Raw genomic sequence first — 17,785 nt, forward strand, 5'->3', positions numbered from 1 at the left:
GACGATCCAGCCGGGGGCCCAGCTTGACTAATCATCATTTCCCTTCAAACTCTATAACGTGCTGTGCTCTTGCTTCCTGTGGCCTTCCAATTACTACCGCTTTCATCGTTAATTGCTGCTCTCAGGCCAGTTCCCGCTTTTTCCCTTCTTTTCCGGCATAATTATTTATATTTAAAAAAACAAAACAAACATGATCTGATTTTTAAAGCTCTTTTTTTTTTAATCAATAGGCCAAAACGAGATTGGACGACGATCTATGATAAAGCCCCGCTGCGATCGAAATGCAATCAGAACTTGTTTGTTACATGCACGCAGCCGTTAAATCACGAACGTACAGACACAGCTGTTTGGCTTTTCAATAGGCCTATCAAATGTGCACACGGATGGACAGTTTCAAAGTCTGCCGTTTTGTGCACCAAAGAGACGCACTGTTGCCAGTTATTTATGTCCATATACAAAAGAAGGGACAATACATCGATGACAAATATCGTATTTCTTTTTTTACATGACTAGAGATGCGCACAGTTTCATTTTGTTTCGCGAATAGTAACCAACACCCCAACTCGAAGGGGAAAAAAAAAAGGGCTGGATTTTCATAAAGAATAATAATAAAAAAATGGGAAGAAAAGAATTTGGGGTGTCCCCCCGCTGATGAGAGATGTGGAGGAGATCAGCGTGGGGTGTATATAACTACACGGGGCTCATATTTGTGTGGCGTCTCTGCTATCTCGGTGTAGTGGAGTAGAGATGATTTCTTCTTCGAATGAGGCAATTTCAAGGCGAGAAATGTTGCAATCATTCGTTCAAATTCGATTGTATTGAGACACGGATATCGCCACGTACATGCGGCCTTTAAATTTTGCTTGTTTCATTGGCCCTCCTATTATATAAGCCTTAAGAAAAGGGAAATGAACAAATGGATTTATCTCCACCCGCCCCACTCTCTGTAGATCATTTTCGTTTGTTTCTCGATCCTACACCATTTTCCTTTTGATCAAAAGAAACAAAACTGACTTTCTTCTTCTTGAAGATGAGGGGTGGGCATCCACAGAGTTTTTCTTCTTCGACGATATGCTGCTGAGGACCGCCGACTGAGCGTTCTGTCAAACCTCGCTCTCTATCTTGTTCCCCCCCCCACCCGTTGCGATGTGATGTTGCTGTTCTTCGCCTATCTCTGCACACATTTTGTGTTTCAACTTCTTTTACTTTGATTATTGCAATTTTGTTATTTTAGATTTCGTTTCTAGGAGATTTCGCACGTCAACGCGTTAACACGCGCCAAACTCATTTTCACCCCTCGAAAAAAAGATCCATCTTTAATTTTGAAATTGCCTTTTCGTTTGTGTTGCTCGTTGCGATTCGCGTTAGTTCAATTGCACCACGAAACAAAATGAGAAACGTTTCATTTCGTTGTAGGGCATTTTTGAACGAATAGGCCCGTGGGCGTTAATTCGACTGATTGCATTTCACCCTTCTTTTGTTTTTTTTTTCGTCTATTAGCAAAGTGCGAAGGAGGGAAGGATTGGCCCCCATTTTCTTTGTTCAGTTGAGACGACGCTGGCATCGATTCTCTGCTGAAAATTGCTCGTTGCCAACGAGTTGTGCATCCATTTCGCAGTGATTGCAGTTCGTCGGTGTCATATAAACGTGTTGTGTGTCCAGAACGGCCGTTCTTCGTAAGAGGTAGGACAAAATCTTTTCTTTTGGCTCGATGGCCGCCATGTTTGTTCGTTACGTCACACTAGTTGATGCCCAGCACGGGGTGTAGCCAGGCCCATTGTTTCTATCTCTTTTTATTTATTTATTTTTGTAAAAACTGATTTTCGTACACCGGAAAGGACAATCTCCACCCACTCTGTTAGGCCTTTTCTCCTTGTCCATTTCGTCTTAACGATGTTGGACAATGTGGACCTGACTTGTGTACACACACACCAGGACACGTTTGATTTCTACATTTTGTTTTATCTTTTCGCATTGAAGTGCACACGCCTTTTTTGAAAGAGGGTTAACATTTTTGTTTGACATCAGCCATGAATTTTAGTTGCATCAGCAGGGGAGCTTTGTCCAGTTTTCTAAAAAAAGGGGGGGGGGGCGTTCCCTCCTTTTTTTTTCATTGTTGTTAGCTTTCAATGTATTGGTAGGACATTGTACGTAATTGACAGCATTGGCTTACGTCGTTTCATTGCCTTTTGAAAATCTTGAAAAAAACAAATTCAATCGGTGATCGTGTCGATGAATAAAAATCGACTTTCATTTAATCGGGAAAGAAATCGATACACGTCTTGGAATATATCTAAACCAAAGTCTTTCAAAAATGAATTCCAAACACCTTTTCACCTCTTTGTACGAGTTTGATGATGGCAGATCATCTCGTCGCATAAACCGGACGTGATTTCCTCCCCTCCCCCCACTCGGCTTCGTGTCGACAACGGCATTTCTGTACAGCCGTTCCAGCTGACGCCAGTCAGCCGCGACAGCTCCATTTTGTTTTTTTCATCCATCCGGGCATGCACGTCATTTAAACCTTGGATTATATAGAAATCCCAGCTACACACACGTAACATTTGTTTTATCATTTCTCTATGGGCGCTAACGTCGCAATTATTATTATAGAACATGAAGTGGCACCTGACTGACCATAATCCATTTCATTATATTTCGTCAATCTTTGAGAACTCTTATATATCGAAACACACCAAAAACAAAAAGATGGTTCCATTTTGGAACGACTGCAGACGTGTTTGTTTTTATTCAAATGCAACGTCATGTGCGCACAGAGATGGTGAACTTGCGATTACAATTGTTGGCTGTACAACATGGTACACCGTATGATGAATCGAATCGAACGAAATGTCGTACGCGCACTCTCTTTGTGCGTTCCAACCAAAAAGAGCCAAATATATAGGGCTAGACAGTCTACCACCTGCTGCCCCGTTGCATCAAATCCAAACACACGACTCGCACCGACGTTTTTATCCTCTTCTTTCACGCACACAAAGACGGCCATCTTTGATGTACACACACACACGCCATACGTATGATGCATCAAAGAACATCCTATATGCTTGTTTGTTTTATTTATTTGTTTTCCCTTTTGAAATTCATGTATGTCCTAATATAAATCTAATATTATTTCGTTTCTGCTGTGCGAGGTGTGCTGTGGCGGACAGCGATGGTGGCGATGCGAGCTGTTTAATATTGATAGACGTCGGCCCTGCCACGCAGGGTGGCCCCCCTGTACAAGTCCCTACATCAATGGCTGAGAAAAGAACGAGAAACGAAGGGGGGTATCATAAAAAGAAAAAAAGAATAACAAACAGGTGTATAGCTGTATACAGATTGCACTTTCGTGAGCGTTCATTTCGAAGCTTATCCGCTCGCAGCGAGCGGATGTGGAGCTACGACGTCAAATCGTCATAAACAAACGCGTGTTTTGTTAGTTGGAGAGTCGTCTTCGACATCTATAGCAATTCTTGTGAAGCATTCTCGTCTGCAATTTCGAAAAAGAAGAAGAGAGAACGCGCCTGTGCGAAATTGAATGGATCAACGACATGTGTCCCACAAGACGCACACCGTTTGTTTTTTTTCTTCGTGTACACGTTTTCCCGAAAGAAAGAAACGTAGATGGTTACGGCCAGATAAGAATACGATCAGAAAAAAAGAATGAAAAAGATTCAGGAGAAAGATGTGCTCGTCTCTCGCTGTGCGCCCAATGCAGTTCGACGCGTCCATTTTCTTCTTTCGACTCGACGGCTGTGTATTTCTTATTCTCTTTAAAAGCGAGGCTGGCTCGGAAAACAGAACGAATGCGAGACGCACACACACAGAGAGAGAGAGAGGTGTACAATATTATATGTGTGCAGTGGCCCCGTCGCTAGCGCAATGGGGCGTCTCTTCTTCTTCTTCTTCTTGCCCAGGCAAAATATATTTTTTAAAAAAGGGAAATGTATACCCGAAGCGACGACGACGAGTGATTCGCCTCCAGAGGAGGGCCCATTTTTTTTGTTTCTTTTTTTTAAAAAGGGAAATATCGAAAAGTTGAAACTAGTGGGAAATCCTCTTTTTAAATTTTGGTTTGACTTTGCCAACAAAATGCGCAACGAAAGTTTAAGTCATTCGCATTTTCCAATATGAAATACAAATGAAATTTCGGTTGTTTTTTTTTTTTTACGTTGGTCGAAAGTGCAACGAGCCACACCCCTTTGGCCTAATGTTGCTAAAATGAAAAAGAGGACGGACGATCTTTAACCTCGTCTTCCATCAATTTCAGAGTGCGTTTTTGCTTGAAGCCGTTCCAGGTAAACGTATGACAAATGGCTTTTTTTTTTCGTTACCTATACACACGCCCGTAGGCCATTTGTTTGTTTTTACCTATCCGGTGTGATTCATCACTATCGGACGTGCCACTTCCGGGTTAATCACCGTCGCAATTTCATTTTTTTTTCTTTAATTCTTATAGATTTTTCTTTAAATTTTTTTTTTAAAAAGGACGTCAGTTGATCTAACACACCCAAAGAAAGGGGAGGTAGAAAAAAGACGTGTACAAGTAACACAGAAAGTACCAAAAAAAAAAAAAGGGGAACAAGACAGATAGATAACAACAACGATGTATAGAAAAGAATAGAAAAAAAAAGAGCTGGTTTGACAAGGATCGACAAGGGTCACCTGCTGTTCTTCGGAACTTTTGAGACTATCGTCTGGGGCCTTCTCTCTTTCTCTCGACCCGCTACGCACAAAAACCAGGTACTGTACGTACACACACAAAGAGTTGACCATCAGTTTTTCATTTTTTTTTTATACGCATTTCTTTTGATTGTGTGTGTGTGCGCAAGTGATTTTGCCTTGACGTTCTATTCTTTTTTCTTTAAGAGAGAGAGAGGGGGGGGCTGGACTCATCATCGTTGTGTTTTGGGTCTATTTGGAATTTTTTTTTTCTTCTCTTTTCTCTGTTTCGCTGTGTACAATAAACGCGTGTAATGTCGTGGGCGCGCAGCCCAAAGAGAGATCCCTATTTAGGGACCCGTGGCTTCAAGCGAACGTTGCAGGCAGACCCCGTAAAAACGAGCGCTCAGTTCCTTTTTTTATGATTTTAAAAGAAAGAAAGAAAAAAATGGACATGGAAAGGAAGAAAGAAAGAAAAAGAAGTGAGGTATATATACCACAGCAGAGCGTATATATCGAACTCTTGTCCCACGTCACCACAACTCACCTGAAAACAGCAAAGGGGAGGCACCCAAACGGACCTGCCCCCTTTTCTTTTCGTTTAACAAAAACAACTCTACCTTTTCTTTTTTTTTTTTCTTCTTTTCAAGTCGTCCATTATTAACATTCCTTTTGATTTAAATATAATTTTTTTCTAGACGCGCCCCGTTTGGTGCAAAAAAAACAAACAAAATTCAACAAAAGAAATCGAGTTTACATTGATTGGATTGTGCAATAGGCCCAGGTGATTTGAATGACTGGATGGAAAATGAATTTCCCAAATCGATTCAAAAAAAAACAAAAAAATCTGTCCTCAATTGAAGTCAAATTTTTCACAGACGATTGACTAAACATTCTTCTAATATTTTCATTTGAAGCTTGGAAGAGGCAGGGGGTAACAAATAACTGATCACAAGGATAGAGAGAGAGAGATAGGCTTTCGTTTTTCCCCCCATCTCTTTGTTCGATGAGCTACACTCAAAACTAAACCCCCGAAACGTTACATGGCCGAGAGATGATGATGGTCGATGGTGGTAGATGGCTCACCTTCCCTAACAAATCCCGCAGCGATGGCCCTCGCAGTCGCACAAGAGAAAAATGTGTCCTGGTGCGCCCCCCCCCCCCTTTCTCCTCATCGAATTTGAAAGTCGTGCAACATATTTTTTTTGAAGTTGAAAGAATATCTGCGTAGACTGGCCAGTGGATATCTACACACTTGTGAACTATATACCGTGTGTGTATAGAAGATGGAACACGGAACAAGAGGGGAGGGGGATCTCCCGAGGAGTTGGTGTCAAAACGCTGAAAGATTTATCGTCGGATGAGGTCACGGGGTCAACGGCGGACCCCAATGGCTGCATGGAACCACAAACGGCCGTTGTCCGTTGTGTTTCCTCCACACACACACACACACACACACAAAATGTAGGCGAAACTTTTTCTTTTAAGGGGGGAGGATTTTAGCATATCACCAACGCAGCGGGATGGACGCGACACGTTTTACATGGTCCAAACAAGTGTGGGACGAAACGAAAATTCTAAAATATCGTGACTTTTTTTTTTGCGGGATCGTCGTGTGCGACACCTGCCGACACCTTTTATATTCCCCGTTTTTTTTTTTTTTTTTTAATATTACGATTATTATTATTAGTAGTATAGGATATGTGATGCATAATTCATCAAGAGGCTGCTGTTGCTCCGGACGAGTGCGTAACATGGCGCTCTAGTGTATCTATACACCATTTAAAGAAAGGGTCAACAAGTTCGCCGCTTTATGAATAAACATTTGCCCTTTTTCTTTTTTACTTTTTTGCATATTTTTTAAAAGTCAACAACATCCGCAGCGGATTTAGGAAACACATTTTGAAACGCTTTCAACTTAGAAAAGAAAAATCAAAGTTTTTGAAAATGGCGCGCGTGGGTTATGCGACACAATCCTTTGGAATGTTTTCACATCTTTTTCCATTAAAAAAAAAAAAATGAAATAAATTACAAAAAAAAATAAGAAAAGAAAAAAAAAAAGTTGGAAATACCCCCGTTGCGTTGCCAAACTGTAAAAAAAAAAAAAGAAAAAAATATTTATATATATGTACAAGCACCAGGGTGTTTTGTTACGCTGACGGCATCCCGTTGAGCGGCAAGCGCGCCTTATAGTAAAAAAAAAAAAAAATGAAAAGAATAAAAAAGAAAAGAGGAAAAAACTTCGTGAGTTTTCTTTCATGGTGTTTCTCTTCTTTGCCTGGTGCTCCGCGTGACGTACGTACTATATCGTTGGAAAAAGAATATACAAGACACACGCAGTTTCATCTTTTCTTCTTCTACGTGCTATACTGCTGTGCTCCCCCCACTCCTCGGTCCCAGGCACGAAAAAATCGAAGCGACTTTACGTTTATTTGTTTTGGTATTTGCGCACAATCGCCATCATTTCTAATGCAACTATTGAAATCTAAAAATTTTTTTTTAAAAATCTGTTTTGATTTCATTTCGATATCGATGCTATTTAATATAGACAGGGCAGGATTAAGTGACGTCACGGTTCCGCCCGTGCCGCAGGCGATTAATTATTATGATTATAAAAAAATGAAATCAAAAACAAATGATAGCAGAAGGATGCAATGAAGCAATAAGAAAAATGGGACATTCTCTTGCTTCCATTTTTGTACGCGTCTAGATGAAATAGATTCGAATGTTCTATTATAATAATAGCCTTTAAAGAAGAAGAACAAACAAACCATGTATAGAGTGGAGAGCTACTTCGCTTTGCCTTTGGCCGTGTTCATCGTGGACGCTATTCGAACAATGTCGTCGATGACGTGCTGGCATGCGCTCGTTCTCTTTGTGCCGCATAATCGTCATCTTTTTTTTAATGTTTTGACGTGTGTACTACCATCTAACTCCTATGTAAATGACTTTGATTCGAGGCGAGTTCGGGCGTCGCTCCATCCGGCTGCCATCAACCGCCAAATTATGGAATCGAGTTTCAACTGTTTGCAATTGTTGAACGTTTTCTTTCTTTTTTTATTTACAATTTTCTTTTAACAGTTTTGACAGATTTTGTTTTTTTGTTTGAATTAGATTCAAGTTGGTATTGGAATGTTTGATCTCTTTTCATGTTTCAAGAAACATTTTTTGTTTCTCCTTTTTTTTTTTTCTCTTTGTCCTTTTCAGCTTGTTATGCGTTATTTGTTGGCTTGTTCCAAAACATTTCCCCCCCCCCCCAAAAAAAATATCTCGTATTTTAAAGAAACGGAAAATCCTAAAAGAATTTTGAAAGAAAAATTCCTTTCTCTTCTTTTTTTTTTTTTTTTTATATTTCAATGTTTTTTTCTTTTTTTTTTTGTTTGAAAAGAAAGAAAGAAAAAGAAAGAAAAAAAAAACAGCGCTAGGGTTCCGTGTTGTTGCTTCGTGAGTTATAAGACGGACACGGATGGCCCCAAATTACAGGGTTACCTCAGCACCCCACCTAAGGGCTTCTATACACTCCCTTTATTTTCTTTCTTTCTTTCTTTTTTTCCTTCATCTTCTTTTATCTTATCGTATTTTTCCTAATCTTAAAAAAAAAAAAAAAAGCACCGGCCAATTTTATTTAAAAAACACAGAAATTGTGACGTTTCCAATGAAAAGTTTCGAATGGTTTTGAAAAAAATGCTAATAAAAATGGCTATTACGTCATTCCATCTTTTAACTGTTGTAGTACCTGCGGCGTTTCTAGATGACGGTTAACAACACGAAGAAAGAAAGAGGCACGTGCGCGATGTAATGTGAACGACAGTCTGTGCGACGTTTTGCATAAAAAAACTCTTTTGAATTTCGTTTCTCCGAAAGAAAAAAAAAACAACAACAACAAAATTGTGTGAATTGATTTTGGCATTGGACCTCATCCTGTGTGTGTGAAGAAGCTCTTGGACACGTATATGCCCCCTTAACTAAGCAGCAGGGGCTTTTTAGAATACGAGCAGCTTCCTTATGGCTCCTCGTTGATGGATGGATCATATCTTACGAACGTATAAGATATAAATCTCTCCCCCCCCCTTCCCTCCTCCTCCTCCTCCTTCTTAAAGATGATATATAACCATCGGCAGTTATGTACACCTGGCGTTTGTATCGATAGCGAAAAACTCTGCTCGTTTCTTTTCTTCTTCCGACCAATTAAAAGGAAATCAGTTGGACACGAAAATTTTCTTTTAGTGGAAAGTTTTTTTTCGAGTTGTTGTTTTTAATGAGATCCGACTAAACCCCCCCACCTTTTTTTTTTTTGTCCCTCCCAAAAGGTAAAAAAAAAAACTACGTCAAATGGGAACTGATGTGTCTTATTGTTTCCGGTTCATGGAGCCCCACATTAAACTTTACTAGATACACTTTGCCTTTTGAAATTGTTCTACTCTCCTACACCCGACTCCTCCTCCTCCTCCTCCCTTATTGTCCATTGTTTCTGCCTTTTTTTTTAAATTCTTTTTCTTAAAGAGTTAAGGGCTGTATTCTTTTGTTTAATCTATTCGATAGAAATTAACCTTGTTGTTTGAACTCTTTGAAAGCCAAAGTCAAAAGAGATCTAAATTAGGCCAGTTGTTTATCAGTTGGGTGGGTCGTTTTTTATTTCCTTTCAATTGCGGTATTTGTTTTTTTGTTTTCTTAATGGCTTGTGGCCTTGCACAGCGCAAGTTGAACTCGCATGTTTTCATCCGTTCCATTTTCATCGTTTGAAATCGCGTTCATTCAAACGTTACGAGCCAATTGTGTTTTTTGCTATGTAGGTTATAAAATGCAACAGAGGGGGAGGGGGAGGGCATTTCAAATAAAAATTGCGTTATCTTGCTGCGGTCGTACATATTTTTTCTAGATTGCTGACGGGGGCGGGATTTGTTCATTAGTTTCCAGACTTGTCTGAAACAATTCTTTCTCGTCTCCTCCTACTTCTTGTCGTCGACTTTCCTCTCGTTCCTTCACCTTTATTTTCTTAAGGTTTTGTGTGTGTGTGTGTGTGAAACGGAAATCTTATTGTACATTCCTTCTATTAGATCGCCCCGTTGTGTATTTTTTTACAGCCCCTCTACCCCGAAATTCCTGAAAAAAAGAACAGCAGCCATCAACTCCGCCCCCGCGAGGCTGCCGTGTCCACCACCACCTCAAAGAGAGATCAATTTTTCAATGCCATTTTGATTATGAAATCATTCATTTTCATCTTTTTTTGGGGGGGGGGGGGGGCGTTTGCCTTTTGTTTTTCGTCAGCCGATTTGATTGCAATAGGGAAACATTAGACAAACAAATCGATTGATAAGGTTTTGCCACCTGCCAAAGTGTTTGAATTTGATCAAAGAGTCTTCGGAGAAAGCGCACAAAAGGTTGAAGAATCTCCTCTTCTCCAAGACTATTGTGTGTGTAAAGCCTATATTTAAATCGCTCGTGTGTGTACCTCTTTTCGGTTACGTCTACTACACGTTCTTTTCTTAGGGAAAGGAAAGAAAATCTTTTGACAACCTGCAGAAACAACGTTGACCACGTCCATAAGCTTTTACGTATTTCGCGTTAAAGGTTTAAAGAAAAGGTCAATACATTTTTGGATCCGATTATTGATTTACGGTTTACGGTTAAAAACAACGTGATCGAATGCGCTATTATTTCATCTCTTACATTCGATCAACGTAAGAGAGTTTTCAATGTTACCGACATTCTTTTCGTCTTTTCTTACAGCGGCCCTCAAACCCCCCCATATACAACCGTATGGAACACGTCCACACTCGGAAACCTTTGATTTTTTTCTTCTTCTTTAAACAAATATTTAAAGATAAGAAAGAAAAAAAAGCCGTGCGTGTATGCTCGTTAGCCGCATAATAATTATACCCCCTCTGCGCGCGCTCTTCTTTTATTTTTTTTCCACACAGACCGTGTCTTGTTGTAAAGATAGAAGAGAAAAAACGGGGCGAAAAATGAGACGGCCATAGAATATTTCTTCTGGTCCATTTCGAGAACTGGCGGTGCGCGTACATGTCTATAGGCATTTGCATAAATAGGACGACTATTAGTTAATTGTTTTGCTCCCCTGCCTTCCACACATCTATCTGCTACGCCTTCGTTTTTTTTTTCTCTTGTTCGCTGGCCCTTTTCGACTGGCGCAACTGTGTAAAGGTTAGGTCCCAGTCTTAAATGGTCGGCAAGATGGATGCATACCTGTGCCTACGTGTCCCGGCTTTTCTTTGACACCTTTCCAATCAAGCCCGAAATGAATAGGAAAGGGAAGAGGGAAACGAACACAAGAGAGGACGACGTTCTTCTGTCCATGGGTTTGAACGCATTTTCACGCGTCATCATCTTAAACGATGGAATATGCACAGGTGTGTACAAACTCGTTTGTGGATGACTTTTGCACGTTGCTCTCAACAGCTCGAACAAGTTGATGCAACAAGAAAACAAAATGAAATCATTTGAAATGTTTTCGTCTTTCATCTGCGTTTCCCTTTTGTTTTGTTTTTTTGCTCTCTAAAAGCAACGATGATGATGAATGGCATCGATACGTCGTTTAGCTTTCTATGTACTATTTGGGCCGTTGCGTCAAGTGAAAGGGGACAGTAGTTTCGAATTGCGCGTGGTCTCCTCTCGATTCTCTTTGATTGGTGTTGCAGCAGCGGCAGCAGCACTCGCCGATGATGAAAACAGTCGAACCGACGAAGCTGTTGCGAGTGCGTGTGCGTCTCATTTCGTGCCGTGGCATAGATCTATAGGCTATATGCAACAGAGACACGAGCCCTCCATCATTTTTTGACATTTTCCAATTTGGCATTTCACCCACGCAGAAATAAGACGCAGACAATACACCTTTCTTTCTTTCTTTCTTTTTTGTACCTTTCCAAAGGGACGTGGAGAGCTGATGGCCGCACTGGCTGGATCTGCTGCGCTCCATGCATCTCTTGTTTTCTCTCGATTCATTTTTTGTTTCTTTTTCTTTTCAAGTTGATTCTTTTTTTGTTGTGTTTTGTGTTATTGTTGGCAAGAGAATTGTTGTATTCCATTCACCAGAGTCGAGTTGCTGGCTGTATTTCTCTCGCAAAACGATCCATCACATTCAATGAAATTCTACAAAAGTCCTCAACTGTTTTTCTTCTCTCGTTCGTCTTGGAAGTGATGCGAACCCACTTTTTTTTTTGTTTTTTTGTTTTTTCTTATACCTGGTTGTATTCTCATCGCTTTTACCTTTCCATCTTCTTTTACCTTTTTTGTTGTTGTTGTTTTTTTTCCAGGATATGGCCCAAAGGCTTGACACAGTTCTCTACCTGGCCGCCAGAGAGCGTTGCAGCACAGTACAGGTTCTTGTGCGAAAGACGAAAATGAGATCCCCTTGAAAACAAATGAAACGTTGGCGTGTGTGTGTGTGTGTGAGTAACTAATGAGCAGAAGAAATGCCATCAAGGATTCACGTCTCATCGCGTGGACAACTGTCGAGAGACAAGTTGAAACCAACTGGATTTGTTTGGTTTTGCGCAGAATCATTGCGAGGCCGTAGCAACTGAAATCCGGATTTCGGTGTGACTCTTGCGTCCCCACCAAACCAAGTCTACAAAAACTAACGATTCATTATTTTATTTTTTCGAGCATTTCAACGCCATCTTAAATCGTCTTTCTTCTTTAATCCCGAAACGCTTAAAAGCCTTCTGGTCAGCAGCTTATCCATCAATTCTTTAGTATATACCATAAAGGTCGGTGCATATAGAGTTGTGTATAGGCCTCTATATTATATCTACACGATATTATTCGTGTACGTCTATGTATAATACGCCACACAATTTATTTATTCCACAGTAGCCGAGGCCAGTGTTGAATCATGGCCGAGCGTAATTTACCGACGTCCGTCATTCTCCCCCCTCCAACCGAAAAATCCTGAGTCGAGTTTCCTCTTTGATGGATCGATCGGAATCTTTTCTCCCCCCGTTTTCCATGGCGCACGACAGACGCCAGTTAAATGCTGCATTGGAACGCGCCTCTGGATCATCAGACATCATCATTTTTTGTTTTGTTTTCATCAAAGAGATGGGCCAAATTCATTCTCCAACTGGTGTTACACGATTCCGTATCGATATAATTACTCAGTGTGAGCGTTTGCCTTTTTGTTTTTATGGATAGAGCTTCCGTCATCCGCCGGCACGGATCCTCACCATTTTCGAATCTTTCACTGTCTCTCGGCTTCTTGACTGGGGTTTTTTTTAACGATTCAACGAAGGTGATTTTCATTTTGAAATTGTATTCCTCCTACCTGACGTTGACTCTTGCCCCCGCTGCACGTAAACATCAAACAGAAGGAGATCTACACTTAACGCTGAATGCGATTCCAACGAAACCGCTGCTTGAGTATTTCGATTAAACAACGAAAACATTTCGAAAAAAAACAGGCAATGTTTAAGAAGAAACGATTAGGAAAAAGAGGAGTGAAGCTAAATAGCTAGAGGAGCCGTTGCGGGACGGTTGGTCCTTTTGAAACGCGATGCGACCAGCAATTCAACGAGGAACATCATCAAAGAGAAGCTGCAGCCCAGGCCGAGGACGATGAATGATCCAGCCATGTCGTAAAGGGTCAACTGGCTCGTCTTTGGTCGATACACTTGTCTAGCCAAACATTTGTCGATCGACTTCAAGTAGCCGCTGGTGATTCGCGAATAGAGGCCCGTTTGTCGCATCTGTTGAAGCCTATCGCGCCGACATGTTTATTTCAAGCTGTATGCATATATTTCTAGTGTTTAACTGATCAGTTTACTACATTACCCTTTGTTGATATTAGAAAGATGGGCCAGGTGTTTGGCTACGCCGAAGCTCCACACTTGCGAGTAATCGAGTTCTTTTCCGATAGTCAGACGGCATTCTCCCTTGTGTTCCATCATGCTCTTGTACACGAGCACTTCTCCCAATCTCTTTACCTGGAAAAAAATCAAATAAGATCTCGTAAGTTAAATGGTTTCTTGTTGTTCCAGATTCAACCGACTTCGACGTAAGCGCAACATCCGGAATGCAAGACTTTGTCCAGTTCTCCAGGTAAGGTCAACAAAAGATCGTCGGGATTGCGCCTCAGATTGTCTCCCAGCGTTTTCAACGCTCCCGTCTTTGAATTCTTTCAAAGAAAATGACAAAAACACAAAATCCCGAACGAGTTCAAAATAAAAAAACATTTAAAAAAATCTCTTCTAACCAAAATGATTTCGGCAGAAATGCTTCCTCGAGGTGCGGTCACTCGCAAACTCTTACTGGCCGCAAGGTCGTCCCAGGTGTTGACGACCGGTTCGTATTTGGACAGCGAAATGTAAGAGACCAGAGTGCTGTTGTAGGCGTAGACGAGGACGAAAGCGATGAGACACCAAGAACCAGCCGCAAAACGCATCGATAAACGGCTGGACGGCATGTGACCTCCTGTGATCAGCCGATTGTTTTTAATAATTGGCGTGAAAAAAAATTTAATAAAAAAAATGTTCGCTAGACGCTGTACACCTTGCGACATGATGACAACGAGCGCATACCAGGCGTTGTCCGTGAACAGCTGTACGTTGGTCTGTCCTCTTCTTTGAACGGCCGGCCCAGCCGATCTTCTAATCACGCTCAAGATGAGCGCCGTAGCAGCGAACGCTACGATAATCAGGTACCACACCTTTCGTGAATTATGAACTATGAATTTGTGTTTTTGGCTATTGATTGGGGCTGTAGTCTACCGTTGGCTGGAACGGTTTGATGGGCGCCAGGAAACGGTTGTGGATCTGCGGCATCGGCTGGATCATTGCAAACGTGAAAACGGAAACAGCGGTCGTGAAATCCATGTAGGCCAGACGCTCGGCAGTGGGCGTGATTAGCCTGCCGTTTACATCAGCGTTCTTGTTACGAATTATTGCGATATGTGCGAAAAGAGGAGAGAAATAACCATTTAATAAGTTAGCAATCATTCGCTATTGGATGGTGATTACCTTTTGTACGAGCTGGTCGATCATTGCAGCGTCGATCGATCCTATTCGCTTCACCATGGTCGGCGTGACTTCCACGAACGAATACCTGCTCAATCATTCATCGCAGTACTCTAGTGTTATTACGACGCTTTAATATATAATATATGTATTCTAGTTTTAGCAATTAAGTTTAGAAGAGATCAGAAACTGACGTAAAGTTCATCGAGTTGGACAAGAGATTGAAAACTTCTTTGGGGAAACCAACGTAACGGACGAGACTCTCGTTGGCTGGATTTCGGATGATGGAGAAAATGGGTGGCTCCTTCAATTTCAAACGTGAACACGTCAGATGCTATCGTTTGAATTTTAAATTTATTCAGGTAAAAATTAAATAAAAAAACAACTTACGTGATAAGCGACGATCCTCAAATGCACCCCGGTCATGGCTTTCATTTGTTTTCGTCCCTTGTTGTTTCCTTCGCATTCGGCTGATAAGAAGAAGACTATCAGCGTCGCAGCAAATAAGGCCTGGATACATTTCATGGTGATGATCTGCTTGGTTATCAAACGTCTTTTGTTGATGAGTGTCTCTGTCCAATTTGTGAACGGAAGTGCTCGTCGCATGGCTCTTAAATAGCGGACACGAGAGAGTTCTAACACGTGACTGTTATGTGGTTTGCAATAATCACGCCTGTGCAGAGTTGGATTTCATATCGAAATTCAGGTTGACCTTGTGCAGCACTTCGAACGCAGTTTGACGAAATTGTTTGATTTGACATGTTACAAATTTTATTGATAGCAATTGCCTTTGAATTTACTCCAGTCGTGATGGCTGATTGTTATGACGACGGCTTTCCAGCTTTCACTCACTTCGTTATTAATGGATTGCATTCTACACAAGTATCGAAATAAAGGTCACAGCTGTCGCAATAAATAGTTGACTACTGTATTTCATGAACTATTGATCCTTGAACGATACCGATCACATCAACCATTAGACACATCACGCGGCAAACGAGTGTAATTCTTGATGATCCATGTTTTAGGGCTTTGCTGTCGACAACAGATTCCAACAGCAGGATTGAAAAATGTCAATTTCAAAAGGTAGGCAACCACGTGAGACACGTCACGGCAATTAGATTGGTAAAAAAGTATGAGTGAAAGAAGGCCTATTTTGTCTGGTAATTAACATATCCCTTTGATCCTATTCTTGTCCTTTGATATGTTCGTCAGAGAGCGTCTTCACTTCGAGACATTTCAAAATAGCAAACAAAGAAATACATGAAATGAATCTGTTTGTGAGTTATTAAATTTAAGAGTTCAGTTTCAAAGTGTGTGGGGCCTTGATTAAATAAGGAAGCTATAATGTCATTAGAAAGCAGTGCGGGATGTCTACAAAAATTACCGAAATAAATAATAAAAAAATATAAAAGGCGATGTTAATAAAATACCGGATCAAATGGCGTTCCGTAACATAGCCACATGCGTTTCTTCGGCCTTAAATATGGCAATCCCTGTTCTCTGGTTTACTTTTTATTTCGGAAACTTTAAAGACATCTTGCACTGCCATCTAGCGACAATGAATGTACAGCCATCTTTAAAATAAGCCCGACTTGGAATTTGCTGAAACCTAATCTATTATAACCAAAATGCAACCGCTGATTATGAGTAAAATATTTGTTTTCCCGCCAACTAAGCAGTTTTTGAATATAACGAAATCAAAGTGATTTTTTGCAACCACATTGAATTTGAACAACTTATAAACTAGAACTCCCATGTCAAAACAAACTGGATTTTCTGCATCGTCGTTAAATTACAAACCCACACTACACATTATTGTGGGAATATCTAGTTTTTGACAAAATAAAATAAAAATCGAAAAAGTCGGGCTTATTTTAAAACCTGGTCGAATTACCGCTAGATGGCGTTGAAGGTTCATCGGCCTCTAGTGTCCGAAATTGAACTATTTTGCGCTTTGTTGTCATGTGATTCTCATTGTTTTCTTTGTTGTTGCGTTGAAAACATGTATTTGAGTTTCCCTCATATTACAGTATTATGGTTGTTTTTACCTTCACCCCTATTAACCATGTGCAATTTTTGCATTGCTTCGTTGCTTACACGAAATGCCAGCTGTTGCAGTTGGGCTTATAATAAGGTAATGTTAACATACTTTTGGAAAACCAGGTCTAATGTTGTATCATTCTGGATAAAGTCACTGTTATAAGCAGAACTATGCATGATATGTGGTAAAAGTTGATTGTTTTTGCATTTCCAATCAACAGCCAGTTTTCAGGATCATTATTAAGCATATACTACTTTTACCTATAAAACATATTATTAATGTCATTCTGCTTTAGTTCACAAGCTATTTTTGGTATATATGTTCCAGAATGAGTGTCCAGTTTGAAGTTATGAATGCTTTATGGGCTTATCTAATTCCTACCTGTAAATAGAAATCAATACTCTCAACAAATGGAGTTGTATCGGGTGTGTACTGCTGTGGACTCTGCCCTGTACATATCATTGTTTATTACATAATTTTATTACTTTGTGAATCAATTGTAACTTATTTTTGACTAAAATGGAGATCTTCGTGCAGCCTTCCATTGATGTTAATTCAAAAACTTAAATAGAAAGTATTCCTTTCTCAATGAAACTAGATATTCAGAGTTTGTAACTAGGGGCCCTCACTCCGTTTAGGAAGTTCCCGATAGGGTAAAGCCTGGTCGCCAATTTGCCATAATATCTCGGAAACCGTTTGCTCTTCCGGCAAAACAGACTCCGTATACATGTCCTATGAAGCATGCACTGATCATCAACGCCTTCATCCCGCCTTCCCACTTTTGTCAAAATCGGCCAAAAACGACATCTCATGAAATTCTCCAAAAATCAGACGGCATAATCGAAATTGAACGCTGATTTCGATTTAGTCATTGGTTTTCCCGTTAAACTAGCCGTTTTAAAAATTAACGAAAACAGTGCGGTTGGCGCACCAACTTAATTTATGATTTTTAACGTTTAAATAAAAAACTAAAAACCCGATAGAAAAATAAACCTGATTTCCGTGATTTTCATTCCATTCTGAATCGAAATCATGTATTTTAAGCAAAATTTGAAATTTGGCAAAAATTGAAAAAGTGGGAAGGCCAATAGGAAAAAACCTGATTTCC

At 40.4% G+C, this 17,785-nt stretch overlaps 1 long non-coding RNA gene across 17 annotated transcripts; it reads left to right on the forward strand.

The window, feature by feature from the left end:
• Positions 1-1,517: 1,517 nt before the first annotated feature.
• On the forward strand, positions 1,518-15,549 carry LOC116931342. 17 transcript variants are annotated; one of them, XR_006643424.1, is made up of 7 exons: positions 1,518-1,683; positions 11,937-12,392; positions 12,496-12,748; positions 12,817-12,913; positions 12,990-13,406; positions 13,469-13,719; positions 13,891-15,549. It is a non-coding gene; the product is annotated as an uncharacterized LOC116931342 (long non-coding RNA). The 17 variants fall into 17 exon arrangements; XR_006643397.1 differs by having other exon boundaries at positions 12,496-13,406; positions 13,891-14,995; positions 15,112-15,549; XR_006643402.1 differs by having other exon boundaries at positions 12,496-13,406; positions 13,891-14,995; positions 15,115-15,549.
• The last annotated feature ends 2,236 nt before the right edge of the window (positions 15,550-17,785 follow it).

This window comes from Daphnia magna, linkage group LG1, assembly GCF_020631705.1.
Source record: "Daphnia magna isolate NIES linkage group LG1, ASM2063170v1.1, whole genome shotgun sequence".
Taxonomy (NCBI): Eukaryota; Metazoa; Arthropoda; class Branchiopoda; order Diplostraca; family Daphniidae; genus Daphnia; species Daphnia magna.